General features: G+C 39.5%; 1 long non-coding RNA gene across 1 annotated transcript in view; it reads left to right on the top strand.

The window, feature by feature from the left end:
• The window catches only part of LOC130601286 (uncharacterized), a 35,108-nt gene that overhangs the window by 2,507 nt on the left and 11,301 nt on the right, over nucleotides 1-21,300 (top strand). The window contains exons 2-3 of the long non-coding RNA XR_008972632.1: nucleotides 1,950-2,202; nucleotides 12,737-12,805. This is a non-coding gene — a long non-coding RNA (uncharacterized LOC130601286). The remainder of the gene's footprint in view (nucleotides 1-1,949; nucleotides 2,203-12,736; nucleotides 12,806-21,300) is intronic.

Here is a 21,300-nt window from a genome sequence, read left to right as displayed (position 1 = left end):
TGTGCAACTTCTAGTTCTGGGCATGTCTTAAGATAGATTATATTTTCCAGTTGTTAAGTGTTACTTACCCCTGATTAGTATGAAATCACTATTTTCCCTTTCTCCTCACACTGTTTGGAATGAAGAGTCACAAAAATCTGGTTCATCAGTGTATACAATTTTTATAAATTTGATGGCTATAACTACTCTGCATGTTCCTTCAGCATTCTGTATCTTACTGTCCTATTGCTATTTATATAAACTAAAGAAAGAGGGTTATATTATCAAAAAATTAGGGCACATAGGGCCTTCCTTTACAGGCCTTCAGTATATATCTTGGGAAATTTTGTACCCCTTTGCTCTTTGGTACATTCTGCTCCTGTCAAGAATTAAGTCTGTTCCCTTTCAAGAGAGGTCTCTTGAGATCTCAGCTATTTCCCTAGTAGTTCCCAAGAACAAGAACAATAAAGGCTCACTCTTCATAGTCAGATAATTTCCAATCCCCACCTTCCTTAGAAAATAGATTTTGCAAACAGAGGACAGGCAGGTTCAATTTCAGTTTGATTTCTAAAATTTTTGTAACCAAAATAATTCACAATAAAAGCACTGGTGTTTAAATTCTTGCTATCTAAGAATTTAAAACGTGACTATTTGAAATTAAAAACCCAACCTAATTCTGTAAAGACATGTAACAGGAAAGCCACCATTGTGGGTCTGTTACTTGAGCCCTGTGATCACAAGAAAAACAGTTCAAAAAGAAAGGGAAAAAGAAGGAAGACAGACATGAGAGAACTGCCATAAAACAGTGAAAATAAAAAGATTACAGACTTGTATGCAAGTAACTATTTCAGCTAAACTGTTACAAGCAAGGGGAAAAAATCATCAGACCAACATAAAACAGAGGGGAAAGTGAAAATATCAGTTGTGAATCAATAAGCTGACAAATGTGATGTGAGAAACACTTTGGTTTTGTCTAAGATTTTGTACTAGGTTTGTACGTGGGAAGCCCATGCTGGAGCAGGCTCCTCACAGGACCTGTGGTCCCATGGAGAGAGAAGCCCACCCCTGAGCAGGTTTGCTGCAGAACTTGTGACCTCACAGGCACCCATGCTGGAGCAGCCTGTTCCTGAAGGACTGCACCCTGTGGAAAAGACCCTACATCAAAGAAGGGGAAGAGCGTGAGGAGTCTTTACTCTGATTTGATTTGTAATAAGTTAATGTTTCCCAAATTGAGCCCGTTTTGCCTATGATAGTAACTGGTGAGTGATCTCTCCCATCTTTATCTTGACCCACAAGCCTTTTGTTATATTTTCTCTCCCCTGTCAAGCTGAGGAGGGCCATGATGGAGCAGCTTTGGTGGGCACCTCATGTGCAGCCAGAGCCAACCCACCATCTTCTGCAACCCTATCTGAAATTCTAGCCAGCCCCTATTAAATATTTACTCACTCACAAGCTATGGAAAGTACACCAATACTTCAGTAGCTCTCACATACAGTATTTTCTTCCACCATAACAAATGTTTCAATTGCCAACTACTTTAAAAAAATTTACCTATATAGTTGAAGTATGTGGTTAGTGACACACCAAGACAGCCTTTTCCATTAATCACTTTATATGCAGAGTATTTCAAAATTATGTAGTATTTTGCAAAGGTAAAATGAACAGGATACCAAGTGTGAAAGAGTACCCTTTCAGAGAGTTTAATTCTTCCTTCTTGTGTTGATTTGATTGGAATTTGTACTGTTATCAATGAAAAGGGTATACCTACATAATCCAGGAAAAATAAAAAAAATCTTTGGTAAAATACCTAACTTTTTCACAGATTTGCAGCAAGTGGTACAATAGACGCAAACCCAAGACAGCTGGGCACTTTTCAGAGAGGACATGAGGCTAACACAAACTTTTGTGACCACTTACTTAGACTAACGCATGCTCTTAATGATTAAGCCTTTTTGTTGTTTAATTTTCAGCTTGTATTAATAGTGTATCTATTCAACAGAAGGATTTGGCCTTAAGTCAGAAAGATGAGATAAACAGGATAACCATTAAAACACAAAAACATATGGTATCACCAACTGCGTGAAGATCAACATCAGATTAAGTCCCATTCAGTGAGCAGTGTTTATGCATCGTGTGGCCAGACAGGATGTTCTACTGATGCTTCAGACAGGGCTCCAGCTGTGTTGTATGAAGTACAGGGACTGCATCTCACTGCTGAAGTGAGTGAGTCACATTTTCAAAGATAAAAAGTACAGATTTTATTTGTTTACTGTAAAGCACAATAGAGCATTGGGAGTGTCTAACGTTAGTTTTAGCATTTGGTAATACCTACAGTAAAAGTTTCCTACAGTGCTATTAGCTGTCAAGGTACAGGTTCCTTCCTGCTTCACAAATAATGGAGAATTTTCTTTTTTGTCCTTTCAAAAGAGAAGGAGTGAGCACTATGAGAAAGGGAAAGAGAGTAGCTTAAATGTCTCATTAGTGAAGCTGAGGGTAACAGTTCCAATTCCCACATCTGTGTTCATTTAAAGTAAGAGTTTCAGACTTACCATTTCTTCATTTAGGTTCACCTGAAGGATGGGTGATGCCTCATGTCTGGCTCCATTACAGATTAAATTTGGGGTTAGATTTTTGTTCAGTAAAGCGTGGATGGGACTTGACAGGCTGTTATCTGGGACACAGTTAACATATAACTGCTGTTATTAAAGGTAGGCAAGTGAAAGAAAGTAATAGCTCTTAAGTGTTAAAGTCCACCTGCAAATCTCCAGTTCCACAAAGCTAATTTTTTTTTTTGTGGCAGACTTTTAGTGCAATATCCCTCCATCCTACTTTATCACTGTCTCCACTGTGAACATCTGATCAGAGCTGGTCATCTATATAGTCTTGGTATGAGGGAATAGGGAATTCCAGGGGACAAATTACTTTTAACATTATCATTTATGGTGAGGTAAGTGATATTAAAGGACCTCAGATGACTAGCTTAGGTGTATAAGTGAGAACCCTAGGCACCTAAAATTCGGTGAAATTAATACCACCCATGAATATTAAATTGAAGAGCATCCTAAGATAATGTTTATTTAGACCCCAAACATGATGTTTGATTTGATCCTATTGCTTAATGAGTATGTGTGAAGATTACATTGTCCTAGCATGATCATTCTTGGCAGCGAAAAAACTAACACTGTTGGCAACATTCTCATGCAGCTTCAAAGTTAACATCTCTTTCAAATGTGCAGGAATTGCTTCAAGCCATTGTTTTAGGCTGGCTTCAGGCTTGGTTTGATATCACTATCCAGGTCAAGTATTTCATGTTGCATCTATTAGCATAGGATCTAAGCACCTCAAAGTTCCTTCCTTTGTTTATATAGATTTAATATTTTCCAGACCACCTTTGCGACCTCAAGAATTCAATTTTGTTTTCAACAAAAGCTTGGAGCATCAGAGAAGCAAATGTTTTATCAAATAAACTCAATCTGATTGTTGTCTATAAGCAGATTTTGGTTGTGTACTCATTTGCTACTCAACTTACTCAACTAACTTGTCAGATTGCAAAATGTCAAAAAAGCAAAGAGCTACTACCTCCAACAGTCCTACCTAAGCAACAAACCACCAAGAATAGATGACACTAATCTTGCTTTCTTGCTTTTTAAAGAATTTTGATTTCTATTCAAGTTAAATGAATGTTGTTTACCACCATTTTCTTTTTTGTCAGTTTCAAAGTGCTTTTGTGTTAAAGGCTATAGCAAGGGATAGCAGGTGTTAGTGGCCCCATTTCAAGATATGATTTACAACACAATCAGCATTTCACTTACTAGATAAACAGAACTGTTTATCTAAGTGACTCAATTCAAATATTAAGGCATATGAAAACTGTTAACAAAGTCTTCCATGTAGAAAGTCTACTTGCCTTTGCAAATTTGTGTTGAAAAATACAGAATTTAAAAAATCTAACATTTTAAGAGTAGTATGAGGATATTAAACATATGAAGAAATATTTTCAGGTCGTACAAATTTATCCTGAAATACTTAAAATATTTAGGACATGTTAAATACATGATAAATTTCCCTGCAGCTGGCACAGAAGAGCTTTATTTCATTCTACTTTCTACTCACAAAGAGTTGCTTTAATATATGAAAGACTGACAGAGAGGCAATCTTCTTTTTTTTTTCCTCTCTTTTTAATTATTGTGCTAGGTCTACATCTATTTCTTAACTATTATCTATCTGAAATCCTGAATTTAAAGTTGGGAAGTTGAGTATCCCACAGCAAAAGATTTAGTCTGTTGCAGGTGAGTTCGGAACAGAATTTACATACTATTTCTGGTTCAGTTATCTGCAGTTGGTGGATTATTTACCTCACAATTCATCCCATATCTGGTAATATGGCTAAAATGGATTTAAAAAAAAGGCATATGGAAATTCCTCATTCAGTCTGCAATAACTGTATTTTGTGAATTAAACATAACGAATCTTGTTGGTACCATCACATATCTCCTCTCCTTCAAAAGCAGAACTATGTTAATCCTTGAATTAACAGGGATTTTTTTTTTAAGTTAAATAAGTCTCATATCAATGCCATTCCTCTAAATATATATTTACTTGGTGGCTAAGCAAAAATACGGCACTTGTTCAAAAGTAAGCATGCACATAGGCCTTGTGTTTTCTATTTATGCTGTGATAGAAATCCATCCAGAGGAATGAGATAACCCTTACTTTAGATATAGAAATAACATAAATGGATACAGAAAAAAAGGATCTATGTTGTTCACACAAGCCAATTTCATAAAGGAATTCTAAATTTAACTGTTGATGCCTCCCATATTGCTTAGGTTGAGAAAGACAACGCACTCCCCTGGCCAGCTTCATGCACAAGGACTGCCAGGTTACCAAATAATTGGTCATTCATCGTGCAGCATTTACCTGAAAGGAAGATGTATATTGTCCAGATGCAGTAACTCCTAAGTCCTATTTGCACTCCCTCTGAAATAGCATTTTTGGTAACTCAAGGGGTGCAAATAGACTAAAATTCCTGTCTGGGAAACCTAGATTGCATTCCCTAAAATGGATAAAATTAATAATTAATTTGCTTTATCACCATAATGATCCCGATTATTTAAAAGAAAGATTATGAAAAGATTATGCATTACAGTACCATGTGATCATAGAGCTGTGACACAACAGGTGCAGCACCAGTTTTCAGGCAGAATTATTCAGTGTGTGAAATGTCTAACTGTTTAGGTGGCTGGCTGGGTCTTATATTGTAGTTAAAAACACCTTTATGAGAAAGGTGAGTCTTCCCTCCTTCTCTCACAAGGGTGAAATCAAGGTCATCTTCTATAAGAGTAAATTCTCCCTGAGATAGTAATATTAATTAAACAACACTCCACCTAAATTATTTTGCTAAAAGCCTTCAACTCCTCCAAGCTCTACAAGTAGCATCTTTTAAATCTTTAAGAAGTTGCCAACTCTTTGAGTAACATAGTACACAGAGTACCACCCTTTAAGGGAAAGATCATGTGCTCAAATTGGGCCAAATAAGCAATAAGATGATGTAAACCCAAACCACTTAAACCACATGAATGATTCCTAAACACGTAGGAATCTGATTTAGAACCATACAAGCAGCAGTATCAGAGTTCCAAAATTCACTTTGCTGGAATTTACAGCAGTATACTACAGGGTACTAACAGGATTTTACAATTAATAAAACCTATAATGCTACTGATTGGGCATGAAAAATGTGTACAATATGTTGTACAATTCTTTTCATTGAGGTAAATTTACTATGGAGAACGACATTATCACTCATTTAGTCATCTCAGATTTCTGTATCACCATCCAAACATGCCTACTATACTTGCTGAGAAAGTTGCTTCTAACATAAATGGGTGATCTTAAAAATAACTCGGGACACTTATTTTTACAGAAAGAATGCTTTCTGACCTTTTGTGACCCACTCTGTTGCCAGACTCTAAAATGCTGTAGTTCCTTTGATCTTAAGGCATTTTGCTAATTGTACTTCTGCAGGATACGTGATGTACTGCCACCAGTCAGTAGAAAAGCAGAAGCTAAAGGACTACCAGCCCTTTCTTACAAAAACTGATGTATATTCACATATAGAAGAGGGATATTTTTTTTTTCATGAACAAGCTTAATATATCATGGACATGCAGAAAAAGTTAACCAAGAAGAAAATGATACTCTGATATCAGACTGTTCACATAGGAACTGTTGTGGAGTAATTACGAAGTTTTACCTTCTGTTCACACATGAGCTGTTGTGGAGTAACTACAGAGCTTTAACTTTAGATCTTCTTTTACTTTACACAGTGTAATAACTTGCACCAGCCCAGTGAATGGGTATTGTTAGAGTGGTGTTACATCTCAGTGCCGGAGCACCTGTTAAAAACCTGCTCACCTGAATGCATCCCGTCTCCCATCTGCTTTTCTCCTTGGGAAAAATAAAGTTGCTCTTTATTCAGAGTTGGAAGGGTTGATTCACTCCAATTTAAATATAATTAGCAAAATTGTTTCGCAAGGTGCAGTTGCCAGATCTTTATGGTTGGTAATGCCTCAGCCAAAGTACACAGTATTTTCTGTTTCCACTATGATTTTACAAGGCTATCAGTTGGAAAAAGCAGTTTTCTGGTTGAGCAATGAATCCAATAATAGCCAGGAATTTAAGATACAGGCATAAACCCCAAACTTTGTGTTTGACTTCAGCTTTCACAGTGGCACTGATACTTCAGGGTAACCTACTGGAAGGGTTGAGTGCCTTTTTTTCTCATTTTGCTTTTCCTGACATGCAAGTGCAATATGAGAGAGCTAGACTTGATTTTTTTCTAGCCAAGCTGTGTGCTTCTCATAAAGATGAGATATCAAGCTCATTCTGGGGAGCAATATATGCATGAGATATTAACTGGAAGCATTAATTGTTGTCACAGGTGGGTTGATCTCTGGTTAGACCTGGATTTGTTGTGATTGTCTCCATCCTCAATCTCCCACATTTTAAAGACTCACTGATGCATATAGACCCAGTGTTCCTAACTCTGGATTTCGCAAGCAGATTTCCAGGTATAGCAATCATGTTTGACCCCATTCTCATTACCCTGAAACTTTTCTGTCTCTTACCCCCAAACCAACCCTCTTAATTTCTTGGATAAATTCCTTCTGAGTCTACCTTGCTGTTTCCAAATAACATGGTTTCCTAACAGCAGTTTTCAGAATCAACTTTGGTGTTAAAGCCAAGGGCACACACTTTTACCCATGAACATGTAAGAATTACAGATTTGTTTGTTTTTAAACAAACTTTTTGAATGTAGCTCCTGCAGTCTGCTTAAACTATTCACCACCAGCAGATCTGGGACTTCCTTTGAAGCCCAAGGCCACACAGCCCCTCCAGACTTCTGTTTTGACTAGCTTGTTTCTGGCGGTACAGACTCTCTCTTACTCAAAGAAGCACTTTCTTTTTTTGACAGTGAGAGGGCTTCTAACTCAGGGTTTCACAGAGCTCTGGCCACTAACCATAGAAATACAAGGGCAGACATCACACACTTCTGGACTGTCTGCAATAGCTTGGGAAAGGACCTTGAGTTAAAAACTGTTAATTACACTCTCAGTCTAGGAATTCATTCTTTCATTATAATTTGATTATATCAGTATGACTGGGAAGTAAAACATAGTATTTCAGTCAGTCTGAAATATGGAGTGTTTGACAGTAAACCAGCCTTTTTGGCATGATCCCATGTTTGTCTTCCCACTAGTTTTTCTTCTTTGCTCATTTCAGCAATTCAGACTCATATCAGAGGAACTAAACCTTAAGCCATGCAAAGCTAGGTAAAGCTTGTTTCATATTCTATTTATGCATCTTGAGGCAAAAAGATCATCAGAGAATGATTTAAGAAACTGAGATTGAAAGAGGAATTCAGGCAAGGAAAAGTGAAATGTCAGTATATTTGTCCATTAGCTATAGTTCTGATTGCTGTCTTGCTGACTTTTTACATCATCCCAGAAATATTCTCCTTATTCAGCAAAGAACCTTACTCAAGTTTCCATTATTCTCCTGCAGAGCCTTCTCTGCTAACCTTTCCAGAAGTTTGTCATTTATTACATATATTATCCATACCTGCATGCTCTGCTTTTTCTTTCTTTTGAAATCACGTGGCTCATTTCCTGTGGATCTGTAACAATAGGAAACACACAATTACGTCCACTGTTTCTTTCATTTCAACCCTCCATGTCAATGCATATCAGGACCCTTTGATGTGACAGGAAGCATCCCATAAACAATGTAGATTTTACAGTACCTTTAAAAAGGGACCAAAACTTCCTGTACTACATGGTACCGAAGCATACCAGAGTTAACTGCCAAATGAACAAAACAGCATTAAGCGCTTTTCTCCTTAATGTATGACAGTACTTATTCCACAGACTGAGAAGCTCCGATATTTGATCTGTTAGTGGATGACAGGAAAGCTGAACTCAAATTTCAGAGGTGTTTTTACACTCAGTATAATATTAAGGAGACTGAGCCACTGCAAATCCCTTTCTTCCATACTTTAAAGGCCGCCTAAGGATCCCTTTAAGAGCAGTAATTGCCATCTGCCGGCCAAGCCGGGAATGGTCTTTGTCCAGAATTTACTTCGTCTGGCTAAATTTGGAAGCGGATTCGGGCAAGGGAGACAGTGCAATTGGCAGCCGAGTCTGCACTCTGACTGATGAGTGTCCCATCTCATCCTGGAAAGGAGCAGAAAAACTGTGAAGGAGGAGCTGAGTTTGAGGGTTCTGTGACATTGCTATGTTTTTTTGAGGTGTCGATTTAAAAATAGATAGCCAGCAAAATTATTGTTATCTTCTTGTCTGGAAATTGAACTTTAAATTTTATACTTTTGAGTGACAAAAAGAGAACGTAGGAGAGACAAATCCCTTGCTGCAGGGAGAGGAAGGCCAGGTCTCTGCAAATTTCTGTCCGCAGATTTGAGCTGGTTAGAAGCAGGAGGGAGGCATCACAGTAATCCCTGCCTATTCTCATCCCAAATCCTGTCCAGCACAGCATGATCATCCCCTGACTCTCCCCTCTTGTCTACTTTTTCCTAGTTGTGACTTTTTATCTCCCAAGCCCTTCTGTTTCCAAACTCATTTTGCAACCCACCCCTACTCAGAGCCAATTTCTCCTCATTCTTTCAATACAGAACCCCTGACATTTTCCATCTCATTTCCCATCCTTTCCTAAATTCTTTTTCCTAACCAGATTTCCTTCTTTTCCTCCACTCTCACATTTTTCCGCATCCCCCACCTTCTCATTGCAAGAAACCCCAGCCTGCAGAGTACACCTCTTGCCCCCAGCCCTCAGTGCAGGCCCCCACACCTGCCCCAGCCTCCTGACTTCTCCTGCTCACAACAATTCTACCTGTCTAAAGTAAAGGTAAGACAGAGGGTGCAGAAAGGCATGACATGTCTTGGGAAACACAGATGTAAGTTCATTTGAATACTTCTCTACTCTTTGGAAGTTAGAAGACAGGAATTGGACCCTCCCTTACTCTTCTCATCTGCAGGCTGAACAAACCCAGCTTTCTCAGCCTCCACTTGTGCAGTATGTGCTGCAGCATCCTGACCATCTTGGTGACCCTTCCTGGGCCCTCTCCAATTTGTAAATATTGCTTTTGCACTAGGGTGACCCAATCCAAACACAGTACCTCAGACATGGCCTCATACATGTCAAATACAGAGAATAATCACTTCCCTCATCTTGCTGGCCATGCTCTTGGTCATACAGACCAGTTAGTCCTCATGGCTGCAAAAGAAACTGCAGCTGCCTATTCAGCTGATTGCTCACCTGCAGCTTTCTGCAAAGCTATTTTTTATCCTGTGTATCCCCAGCCTGCACTGCTGCATGTGGTTATGGCATCCTAGGTGCAGTATTTTGCATTTTCCATTACTGAACTCCAGTAGGTTTTTGTTGGCCATTCAGAAGGAATGTGCTAAGCTGGAGGAAGGATCCATGCTGCTTTCCAGTAGATTGACCCCTTTCTCCAATTCAATATCATCCATGAGCTTCATGCAGGTACAGACCATCCCACTGCACAAGTGGCAAAGAAGTGAAGCAGTAACTTCCTCTCAGTGTTTCCCAGACTTAGTGGAATTATGATAAATGGACTTATATATCACTCATTTTCTGGCAGGAGTTCCATAGCTTCACTGCCTGTGAGAAAAAACACATTCTTTCATGCGCCACTTATTTCCTGTAAATTTCATTGGATAGTCCCAAATTAACTATCTCTTCCCATGCAAGAACAACCTTTTTCTATTAACCATCTCCATATCATCCATGAATTAATATATCTCTGTGATATTCCTTGTCAGTTGTATGTCTCTCAGGCAGAGGAGCTGATTGAGTCATTCTCCTTGTAGAAGCCATTCCATATCTTTAGGTCATCTTTGGCCTTCTCTGAGCTAGCTCTGTTATGTCCCCTTTAAAGCTGTAGGACAGGGGTAGCTGAATTGCACACAGCAGTCAGGGTATGGGTTCAATTTGAATTTATACAGGAGCAAATGCCTGTACTCTATTTCATTTTCCTCCCACTAATTCTTCTTTTCCCATACTAATCCTTAATGTTTGATTTACTTTTTTGACTATCAGAGTGACTTTTTCACTCTCTGATGTAATGTCAAGGTCTCATTCCCAAAGAGGCATGGCTGTTAGCTCGGAACACTTGTCATTTACTTTTTTTTTAAGCTGATGTCAGCTTTGTTCATCATTTGTACGTACCAACACCAAATCTAATTTGAGTGGTATGAGAATGGCACCCTCAGAAAAGTCTTCTGGATATCTCTGCAGGTGGCACTCATCTTTACAATACCAATTTATCCAACATCAGCAGCAAACTTTGTCACATCATGTTATCAAAGTACAAGTTGTGGAAGAATTTGGATATAGCCAGTAACTGGGAAGCAAAACAGCAGCTTAAATTCAATGCTCAGAAACATAAATGTGAAGAAAAAAAAATAAAACCTTCTCTGGGTACATAAAATAATGGTCTCTAGTATATTGTTGTCATTAGAATGTTCATTTGAGAAGAGAGATCTTCTCGACTTATTTTGGCTCTTTCTCTGGCAGGAATAGCTCCCTAAACAATAGTGTCTAACAGGCACATAAACCATTAATCATTATTAAGAAGAGAAAATCAAAAAGAAAATGTTGTATGTCAGAATTAGTCATGCAACAATACCTTTGTTATCACATACAATTCTCTTCTAAGAAAGAATATAACAGAAGTAGAAGAAGTATAAAGAGGACAAATTATCCATATGATACAGCTTCATTGTGGAAAGCATTTAAATTGGCCAAGACTCTCCAGCTTGGGAAAGAAATCAGTAAGGAAACTGAGGCCTGAAAAATCATGAAAGGTGAAGGGAAATATTTATCTCTTGATTCTCAAACACAAGACCTAAGGGGAGTCCAAGAACCCTATCAGGCCTCAGGTTTAACCCAATAATTACTATGTCACTCAAGAAAACTAAATTATGAAACTAATCAATACAAAGTACTTGAAATGCCAAAATTATTTCCTTAACAATAAAACAATAGCAAGAGTCATAGAGGAAAGATGCCATAACAACAAAATACAACATGCAGGAGATTATCATCTCCAGCTCAAGAACTTTATATACTTCAGGTTTCTTTATACTATGGAGTAGTATACTGGGAAATAGCAGGAGAGGTATTGAAATAAAGCTCTGTTAAGTTTCTCATACTCTTTCCTAAAGCACCTGGAACAGGAGACTTAATGCTCATTTTAAACTTCCAGGGTGAAGATAAAAGTATTTCCCTGCTACCACAGACACTCCAGTTTATTTTCCTATATCTGGGGAAATCACACAGAAAACCCATCCAGCAGGTAATGGGTGAGTCTTACCTTTGGGAAAGCTACTCTCTAAATCATGTCCCCCCAGATGAAAAGAGCTATTGATGTGAATGGAGTGTGGTTCTTTGTCTTGTAACAGGGGTGAAAATTCAAAGTGGGTAGAAGTAAAAATGTTATAGTAAAGCACTATGATTTTACATAACTGAATTTCTTCAACTTATGAAACATTAGCCTGGATATTTGCATTATCATCAGGTTACACCAAATATAAAGGTATGAAATGTTTCCATTGTCACAAATTAACTTTTTCCAATCCCCAGTATTTTCATTCAGTGGGATGTTCTGGCTATTCATTCTGATTCGGAAGAACAGAGTTTGCAATGTTGCAATTCCCAGGAATTCCTTTTTCCTAACAATTTGTTCCTCATCACAGACTGATTATGAAATGCCAGTGTTTTTGTCTGGAAAAGGAAGGTTTGTGCCACTTCAAAACGTTCTTCTTGTAGGTATCTTTATTCATGCAACTGCTAATCTTTAGTGATCCCACTAAGATCTCTCCCTTGGCATGAAGCTAGTGGCAATGAGCTCACTTAGATCTTCTGGTCCATGGAAGGAGGATCCAGCAATTCTCCTATCCCACACCCAAACTATCAGTCTAAAACAACAAACCACTTTAATCACACAAGTACTTCTTAGCAAGCACAAAGTAGAAAAGAGGAATAATTATTCTCCAAAGAAACAGGAACACTTGTTCTCTTTAGTGCAATAGAGAAGTAAGAAACAGGGTTCTTAAGGTCAGACTGTGTTGAACACTCTTCTGCAATGTATGATTGCAAGTCAACAGGAGCCCTCAAGGGATAAGATCTTAAGGTGTCTTGGTTTTTGTTTTTTCAGGAGAAACTACCAGAATGTGGGAAAACCACTTTCAGTCTCTGAAGAGCCATGTGCCACTTCAGTATGTTGGTGAGAACTTTTCCTTACATTGTGTTTTTCACTCTGCTGAGCACAACGAGATTCTGGGATCCTTTTTGGAGGAGCCTGGGTATTACAATTCTACAATAAATAATTGTGAGCACTCAAAACCTTCTTGAAGGTTGGACTGTGATTTGAAAAGGAATAGAGTAAGATTTAAGACAAACCTCTCCACAAATCTGCTACAAAACAGACTGTGTCAGGTAAATACAAACTTGGGAAGCTGTGGATTTGGGGGTTTTGTTGTTTGCTTTTGTTTTTTAAATAAGTGTCAGTGGGGCCTAAGACTTTTTACAAATGGAACATGACTCAAGATCCTTAGGTAGGAATGATATGACACTTTATACTGTGATGCACTCACGGGAATCCATGCAGCTCAGGGTAGGGGTTGACACATGATGACAGCTTTCTGTGTGACATAGGGGAAAAGGTTTTAAAGATTTTGCTCCAACTTAAACTTTACAATTGATGATTCTTTCTCCTCTGCAAAACCTCCCTTTTCATATAGACTTCAAAATTGGTTTTACATACATGAGTATCATGTAAGTTTTTATCTCTCCTTTTCCTATCTTTCAAGTCAGATGTCTAGTTCAATGTGCATGAGCGGACTTAGAAACTTTCTGGTCTTCTGATTCCAGTCATCTGGCTTTTGCTGTGAGAAAACACCTAATGCCTTGTCTTAACAGTTTGCCTGTTCTTTCTTAACACTCACTTTTCTTGCCGACAGAGTTAGGCCCATGGAAATTAGCTCTCTACCTACTAGGTTGAAAAGTTCATCCTGTTCTATTTCTTAACAGAACAACAAAACTTTCCTGTAAACTCAGCTCCCAGAATCGATCACAAGTCTGGTGTAGCTGGCTCTGACCAAATGCTGGCACCCTTTTAAAAAAAAACCACAAATTTTGACAAGTTTTTTCCTTCTTCTCTGCTAGCATTTAATACATCTTTTCCTTCAGGCATACCAGGCAGGTCGCATAAGTCTCCTGCCTCAAGTATGAGTCTCTAAAGGAAGATTTCTCTTTGACAGAATCTCATGCATGAGACCATCTTTAGGGTAGGTTTGTCGTGTCCTATGCAGCCCACATGCTGAAAAAACATTTCACTTGTCACTTTCTCATAATATACCTTTAACTATACTTTTTCCTTAACAGGGACAGCTTTGTCTACATGCACTTAAACTCTTCAGTCACTTTACCACATAAACCACAGAATAGATTTCCTTCCAGGAATTGAAAGAAAAGTAACTGAGAACCTAATCAGCTGTTACCTCCTGAAAACAGCAACATGGGTCTAACGGAATTTAAATTAAATTGAAAATATTTTTCATAACTGGAGAAAATAACTAAATCTGCCTTCAAAAGATTTGAGGCTCCTGCTAAGACACAGTGTTAATTTTCCAAACATAACATACCACCATGCAGTATTTCTGATCATGCTCAGACTAGAACAAGCATGACAATCTTTTACTCAAGTTAGTTAAACAGAATCATTCAATGCAGCTCAAATAATCTTTTTCATGCCATAGCTCCATAACATCGGAGGGGAAAGAAGTATGTTGAAAAATCTTTATAGTAGAGAAAATCCTTCTGGCTAAACTAGAAGCCACATAAGTTCTGTCAGAAGGTGATGGAAAGGAGAAGCTTCCTGGATGTTATTTTGGAGGTTCCCTTTAAACCAACCTGAACAGATTTCTTTGTGTTGTGCTAAAAGGCACACAGATGAACTAGTATCTCTCTTACTAGTGACCAGGGATGGGTGGTGGTGGGCTTTGTTGAAAAAATCCAACATTTCTGTGAGGTGTTCTTTGTAAATAAAATCACAAATAGTGAGTAGTTCCATTTAGGTCAGCTTCTTTCTGGCCAAGCACTGCTGACAGCTGCTCCAGCCCCAGGAAGGCACATGGAAGCCACCAACAGAGGCCACACCGATAGGGAACTCACAACTTTCACATTTTACCTTTATTCACAATGCAATTCTCTTCTGAAAAAGTCAGTTGACCTTTGCTTTCACATCTGCAAAATGATGTTAAAAGTAATGATCACAGGGAAAGATGTGAAGCTCACTGGCAAATGCAGGTCCCCAAAACCACTGGTTTCCTTAAGCACAGACTGAACCGCAGTCATTCTCAAACTCAGGCACCATCATACAGATAATACTGCAGGCAGCAGCACAAGCTTCAGGAGTTACCTCACGTCTCCCATCCCACTCCCAGCCTTTTGCTTCCTCCCTAGCACACAGTGCACCACCCAGTTGTGCTGAGCCAGATCAGGGAACTGATCTAGCTTCAAAACAAAGAACTTCTCCTTTTTTCCCCCCACCCCACACTTTTTAAAGCTAGTTCAATTGCCTCATCTGGATGCCAGTCCCACAAACAGCTGCACCTTCACAATCCCTTACGTCAGCACTGCTGCTGAACCACATGGTGTTATCTATAACATGTTGGGTTTGCAGTTTTGTTTGTTTTTTTTTTTAAGAAATATCATTATGTATGACCTACTGCCTTGGAGAAACTGGAGAAAGCTAACGGCAGGAAGGGTGGGTATCCCTCTCTCTGGAAGGAAAACGAGAAGGAAATGCTCAGCAGTCACCAGGTCTCTGAATCTTTCTTCAAGCGAGCCTCTGGAATATAAACAGAAATCCCCCACTCATCAACTACAGAGCACACTTGAGCTGAACAGCTGTTTGCCTATGATATCCTGGAAGCCTTTAGGCATCTCAGGTATGCTCAGACAAGAAAGAATGTGAAGAAAGAAAAAGGGGCACATACAAACTTCTTTTAATGGCATAAAAAAGTCAAGTCTGCCTAATTCAAATAACCCTGATGAGCGAGGGATTATTCCTGTGTGCAAAGTGAGCCAACAGGACCTGAAATCTATTACCTCTTATGAATTGAAAGTTTATTACTCTTTATGGGCAGGCTGCATGTGCACTTTGAAGGGGCTAATTAATTCTCTGTAATAATCTGTTTTCAATTAGAAAAATAAAGGGCTGTGATGGGAGATGGATGCAAGTTCTGCATTGCACTTTTTGCAGCAAACCATCCCAATACAAATTTCCTGATACTGCAGATGTGAGTGCCCATCTTTTGGCAGTGACACACACCAAACACCTCTTTGCTCCTGAGAACCAGGAGAGCTCAACTTTGCTTAGAGATGTTTCATCTGAATTTATACTGCTAAACACATTGCTTTGTTGCACTGGATTAGTTTCTATCACACGCAAGAGCGTGATACACCAGGATAGAGAAGAGACATTTTGCCTGAATCTTTGCTTTCACTTCAACTTCCTCCAGAGGAGAGAACAACTATTGTGCCAAGGAGCTCCATTTCCACTGGAGAAAAACATTAGCAACTTTCAATCAAAACTGAAAAGATATAACTAACTACTCATGGACTTTTTTTGGATTAGGAAAACAGAAGCCCCAACTTAGTACAAGGAATATGCCTTTATCTGAAAAAGAGGCAGGGAGGGAAGAGGCTTTTAAACTATCTTTTGGCAACAGCTGACATTAGGCCCCAGTATGCCTATCTACAGCTAACGTAATCACTGTTGCCAGCCATAATTTCAGAGCATAAGGCAGCATCAGTAATTCCCCTGTCCAGAGGCCAGCAGCAGGAAGCAATGGTTGAATTTTAGAGTTTTTAAAAAAGAGACAAATAACACCAGCATCTAAAGGTGCCTTAGAATTGACGATACAGGGCTCAGCCTTAAGTGAAGGTTCTTTTACTGCACATGTGCCAAGCACCAGCCTTCTCCATGGAGCACACATCAATGTTAGGAAAAAGGGAGATGATAGATTTTTACATCCATCTTTCTTTGCATTGCAGCACTGTATATGCAAAAATAGAAATATTTTTTTTCATGTGCATTGCTGAGATCTTCACAGGCAATGTAACACAAGGCATATGTGCACAACCCGCTGGCAGGGGATAATCAACCACAGATCTCCTTCTGAGTGTGCTGAGCAAAGCCTGGCACCCCTTCCACTGATACCAACAGGTCAGTGCTCTTGCCCAAATTCTCCCATTTGGTAACAACTGGAGAAACGGGCTGAGAATGGAGAAATGGGTTAGACCTCTCCTGCAGATTTCCCTGCCCGACTGACATGCCTGATCTTGTAATTGACAGGAAAGCTCATCTCATCCCCTCTTTTGATTCTGGCTCCTGACCACTGGCTTTGTAGCTTGACTTCTCATGCTGAATGTGGCTCCCCAGTACCTTACTTCACTTTGCCCAGATGCTCTCAGTAAGTGCCTTGGTTGTTACAGTGATTAACTGAAAGCTGATTAAGCAAATAATGGTCAGTTCAGAGTACAGAAGACATCTGAGAAAGATGAGGGAGACTGATATTGTGACCACTAGCAGAGCAGAAAGAAGAGATTGATGATGTATCACCACGAACAATAAAGCACAAGAAACTCCTTGCCTGTACAAAGAGATGATCTGGACAAACAGCAGGAAACGGGTCAGTGCAGCGGTGTCTGGTTTGAAGGCTGTGAGAATAAAAGAAGTCAAAAGGAGAAAACTGCAGCAATCAAAATAGAAGGTAGCTAGGGCCCATATGGGTGTACTTTGGTATCATGGACAGAGTGAGAAATCCAGGTTTTATAGGTGGTGTGTGACATCAGAGGAAGAATTATGGGATTATCAGAAGGGAAAAGGGGAACATAATGAGAATTTGGGGAATGTCATTAACCACACATGCTTTCTGTTAAGTTCTGCTCAAAACTTCACTTCTACATCTCCTGTATTACTTTGTGCTTATATTCGAGAAGCAGGGCAATAGAAAGATCAAGTAGACTGAACAAGACTGAAAGTCAAAGAAAACAAGAATGGATGAAGAACAGGTGCCTTAGAACTGTCTCAATCAGCATACATGTACAGTGACGGCTCCAAGTAGATGATTCCCATGTTATTTAAGATAGGGCTGAATCCCAGATTACTGAGAAATTTCTCTCCCAGTGCCTATCTTCATTTCTTTGCCCACAGAGCACTTAGATTCCTCCTGCCTACCATGATCTCCAAGATAATCAGTTCCCCCCCCTAGTCAAGTAGGTCCCTCAGAAGCTCTGTCTCCCAAAAATTTCAGCTCCCCCTCGCTGTCTTCTGCATAGATGCATAACAGCAAAGCTGTTCTTCCTTTACAGCATTAGCCATATTGTTAACTTTGAACATTCATCCATTTAGGAAGGCAATCCTACACAGGCTTCACATTCAGGAGCCTCGTGGCTCTATTCCCTGTATTCTCTTAGGAAACCTGACTTCTGATACAACTGACCTATTTCTCAGCTATGCCTCTGGATTGCAGCTGGGATGTGTCACTACTGCTAGAGGCACTTTAGCAAAGTCCAAGAGCAAGAGATTAATTATACTTGGAGATAGGGGAGAACTATCTGTGGCACATGTAATACACATGTCAGTATGTATTTCATATGGCTATAGAATATAAATTATGCACAGCTGCTTTTTCCACTTCCCTCTTTTTAATAGTAAAAGTACCTCTAACACAGCTTTGCTCTAGTTTCCTTATATTTGACATTATCTAGAACAAGAAATGGTCAGCCTTTTCCTCCCTGGCTGGAGGATGCAGCAGTCAGTGCGATACCTGGTGTGTCTGCAATGTCCTCCCTTCACACTCTTTGCTAACCCTCCCAGCTGCAACCAAGCCAGTGTAGGGAGGAAACCCTCACAGTCAAATCCAGAAAGCACTGAGTGGAAACAAATAAGGTTGCTAAGGAACAGCAAAGATAAACTCAAACCCACAAAATCCAGGAAACAGAAAGGAGTTCATATGCTCTTTTCAAACACACATCACTTGCTGCTCTCTGTGCTCAGTCTGTCACATCAGGCTAGCAAATGGCTAAGGCTGTGATTGTATGTGTCCAGGACTGATTCCCAAAAATGCGGGCATCTCAAGAACCTAGCATATCATGGCCACTTAACTGTATCTACCTCTCTTCCTACTTTTTTAAATTGCACCACACGTAAAGACAGCCAAATGAACTTGCAGTGCAGGTAGACTAAATTCTGTCTATCATTACTTATCCATAATAACAGTAGACTCTTTAAGAGGAGCAACGAATATGCCAGTGGCACAGTTGAGCATACAGAGGCACAAATCACACCCTCCCTGCTATTGCCATCCTGCCAGCTAAAGACAGCACATGCTTGACTGCCAATTAGCAGCTCCACCTCCATTTTACAGCACAGGTACAACATCGGGAGCCACACTTTGCCCACAGGGATTTTCTTGAAACCAAATCTATTACCACACTCAACCCACAAATAAAGCTATCTCTTCAGTGCATTGGGAGGTAAGAAGATGAAAGCCAGGGGAAAGGGGTGAACATGCCAGTTATGCCCTGCCCAAGCCATGCAGACCCCCGGGGCATGTTTATGTGTTTTCAGAGCCTGGTGAACTCTGGAAGCAAGGGGCAATTGAGGCAAGACAAAGCCCCTTTCATCAGCTGCCCTTTGGGCACGTTCTTCATGCACACAGCTACATTGCAGCACCTGACAAATTTCATCACACCTTAAAAGAGTCTGGAAAATAAGAACATGCCACCAGAAACGTTATATTTAGCCCTCCTATCTCCATTCAGCTTGAGCTAAATCAGATACTCAGAATGAAGCAGTTGCCAACCATACATTGTGCAGTTGTACATGCCGTACATCTAAAATCACATTAGCCACCAGCCTTGTGGCTTAATCAGTGCTTCACAGCAAGGTTGAAACCTCTCTGAAAGAAGTGAGGTGAACTCAGTTGCTAATTTGGCTTCATCCTATCTTGTCATACAGAAATCTGAGTGGCTCATTTGTGTCATGAGGAAAAAAAAAAAAGAGAACATTTCTGCTTCCCAGTCAAGAGTCTGCACCAAAACAGCAACACTTTGAGTAGAGCAATGTACTTACTAGAAATGGAGCAAGTTTTAACCCTTGCTAGCAATGTAACTTGAAAGTGAACAAGCAAACCTCACAGAATTTCTCCTTGCCTCACATATCTCAACCATTTTTGTCCACATGTGGCTGTATTGCACCAGTACAAAAACTACAAATAAAAGGTTGTTAACACAAACAGCCCCAGATGTGGGACATCAGGCACTTCAGGATGCACCTGTAGTCAGCAAGAAGACCCCGCATAGGGTGAATAGATGCACCTGGGTTCTCTCTGCAGACCCATTTCCTCTGCTCAAGCACTTTGCATCTCTGAAACTGCACAGTAACCATACACAGTTGCCAGAAGGTGCAGTAGCCCTCATGTGCCCCAGCATGAAACAAAACCAATGCCAGGATGCAACAGCTTATCTCTGGGGGCTACTACTGAACAACCGTCTCACTTTTTACATTAAGAAATAACAGGTTAGATGGTCTACTTTAATGCTATGAAATTCAGGTTTTAAACACCAAATTGAGCAACAAAATTAGCTTCCAAATTAGGAAAATACAATTAAAAAGCCCAAGTCTTTTATGATAACAGGCATGCTTTTACTATTTCTTTTACAGCTGTAAAGTTCATAAAAATCACCATAAAAATAAGTTAATACATGGAAGATCAATGTCTGTGCCCTCAAAAAGATCCCAAACTTTTGAAGTGCTTTCTCTTTCACACAAGCTTTATCAAACCAGCATAGCAGGAACATCATGTGTAGCATTTGCAGTCACAGTTACAGCTCAGCTCTCACACATGGAAAGCAGCTTCCATCTATGGTGCAGCAGTGAAAATAACAAACTGCCTGTTTCTAACATGACACATCAGACAACTACACTGAGAAAACTGATAAGAAAAGATCAAGTATTAAAAATGTAACTAGGATGAGCAAGCTTATTATGTTCATGATAAAGTATGCATACTTTTATCATGATTATGCTAAGGGGCAGAGTAATAGCTTCCACAGAAACAAGTAGAAGGAAAAACAAGGTTTTTCAGTATGTTCCAAACCATGGAAAACCACACCAGAGTCTCACTGAGCTCTTAAACAAGAGTCTTTAACCGAGGAGTCTTCACTAACTCATGAGCACAAAGTTAGAAGAAAAGCAAGAGTAAGACGAACAGACTTCCACCTTTCATGGTTGCTTCGCATGCTTCCATTCTCAGCACAAATCAAGCATCAAAGGCTGAAATCCAAACTGTTAAGGTTTCATTTGCCTAAAACAAACATCAGGTACTTTGCTACCATGGTGATGAACACCATAAAAACACTGTAATCACTCCCAGTTCTGCAAGTGTAAAGTAGGCCTTGGTGTGATAGTTACAGACCTAAGTCTGGTATCAGACACATACTGTGAGCTCCCACTTTAGAAAAGAATTTATAGAGTAGTGCAGTCATGCAAAATTTGAAATACAGAAACAATAAATGAGCAGAGAAGTTGTGCTGTGTATATTAATGCATATACACTACTCTGGTCCAGTGTAGAATTTACAAGATGAGTTGATTGACCACGGGTTCCCAACATAGCATCCATAAAACTGTCTGGGAAATGAGTCA

Source organism: Pezoporus wallicus, unplaced genomic scaffold (genome assembly GCF_028554395.1).
Source record: "Pezoporus wallicus isolate ANWC-B61680 ecotype Strahan unplaced genomic scaffold, APGP_CSIRO_Pwel_v1 contig_7505, whole genome shotgun sequence".
NCBI classification, from domain to species: domain Eukaryota; kingdom Metazoa; phylum Chordata; class Aves; order Psittaciformes; family Psittacidae; genus Pezoporus; species Pezoporus wallicus.
This window is presented reverse-complemented; position numbering and strand designations above follow the sequence as displayed.